At 36.7% G+C, this 1,840-nt stretch overlaps 1 pseudogene; it reads right to left on the reverse strand.

The window, feature by feature from the left end:
• Positions 1 to 659: 659 nt before the first annotated feature.
• On the reverse strand, positions 660 to 1,630 carry LOC132855050 (trace amine-associated receptor 13c-like; annotated as a pseudogene).
• Positions 1,631 to 1,840: the final 210 nt, after the last annotated feature.

Consider the following 1,840-nt stretch of genomic DNA (forward strand, 5'->3'; position numbering starts at 1 on the left):
TGTATGAGAGAGAAAGAGAGATACAGATAGAGAGAGAGAGAGAGAGAGAGAGAGAGAGAGAGTGAGAGAGAGAGAGAGAGGGAGAGAGAGAAAGAGAGATAGATAGAGAGAGATAGAGTGAGAGCCAGAGAGATAGAGAGAGCGAGAGAGAGAGAGAGAGAGAGAGAGAGAGAGAGAGAGAGAGAGAGAGAGAGAGAGAGAGAGAGAGAGAGAGAGAGAGAGAGAGAGAGAGAGAGAGAGAGAGAGAGAGAGAGAGAGAGAGAGAGAGAGAGAGAGAGCATGTGTGTGAGGTTTTAGAAAATTTTAAACAAAAAAGTACTCTTCAGTATCTTAAATTATCTTAAATATTTAATATTCAGGATTTCTGGTCTCTATTGAAATGTAAGCTAATTTAAATGTCTGATTTTCCTCGTGCCATCACTTTTAATGAAGCATGTATTCAGGTGAGATTTTGAAAGATTTGATCCAAAGTTGTTCATAAAATTTTACACAAAACCGTAGATTACAGCTCACGTTACAACACATTAAAGTAAATAAGGGCATGTACCACATACTTGATAATCATTTATTAATACAAACATTGTACTTAAATTGCTGGGAATAACAATGTGTAATAAACATTATATTTTTAGAGGAAAAGGCGTGAAAAAAAAGCCTTTTCATGACAGAACATTGATTAATGCAGAGCCTTTTTTGAATATTTGCAGAGTTATGATTAATTTAACACACCTCCTGAACCATGGATAAAACAGAGCATAAATAACTGGATTAATGGTGGAATTAAGACATGCCATGATCAAAACTTTCTGAAAAAAATCTATCTGTAAATCAATAACATTCCCTAATAAACTGTAAATAAAATATGGAAGTAAACAGACCAGAAACACAGACACTAAAATACCGAGGACTTTAGCTGCTTTTCTCTCAGATTTCATGGAGTGTGAGGTGATTTTCTGTGTTTTAGGCCGTGTGTGATTATTAAGCTCTCTGATAGCAGTGGCATGTTTCTTAGCAATCATAAAAACTCGAGTATACAATATGATTATGACAGAAAGTGGGAATATAAATGAATATATGAGATCAATTACAGACAAAACCTCATTTAGAATTAATACACACTCTCCAGGACACATTACAGAACTAGAGAAGCTTCCATTGAAATAACACATTGATATGTTATACACCAGAGAAGCACTCCAGGTGGTAAAAACAACAATGCTCATTGTCTGCTTTGAGATTGTGTTCATGCCAAATACCGATCTACAGCAATCAGAGCGATATTATAGATGGATAAACTTGTTAGAATATAAATAGTCATCAAAAAACTGATGCAGTACCCCTTATCAAAAATCCAACATGACTCGATCGTCCAGGTGAACATTGGCAGCATCACTAAAGCTCCAACGAGGAAATCTGACACAGCCAGAGAGAGCAGCAGTATGTTTGTTGGTGTGTGAAGCTGCTTGAAGTGAAGAACAGAGATGATGACGAGCAGATTTCCACACACTGTTAGCAGAACCACAGCAGCTGAACACACGTACAGTAAGATATAAACTGCAGGAGATGCAGATCTCTCTGGACAGGAGAAATGATCCCAGCGATCAGACTGATTAAACTCTGTCAGGTTCATCAATACGGCATTTCTCTAATGTCTACAGACTTTAAATAGCTGTTAAATTGGATGCTACTATTGTAAAACGTAAACTGTAAAAAGTCATAATCTTATGACTACAGCTCTGGCACTTTTATAGTTTAGAAATTGTTCACGCCCCTGAGTTTGAGTGACAGCATGATGCATTTGATGTCATATTTTGTTAGAACAAAAGGTCTTGTAGTTACT

This window comes from Tachysurus vachellii, chromosome 12 (genome assembly GCF_030014155.1).
Source record: "Tachysurus vachellii isolate PV-2020 chromosome 12, HZAU_Pvac_v1, whole genome shotgun sequence".
Lineage (NCBI taxonomy): Eukaryota > Metazoa > Chordata > Actinopteri > Siluriformes > Bagridae > Tachysurus > Tachysurus vachellii.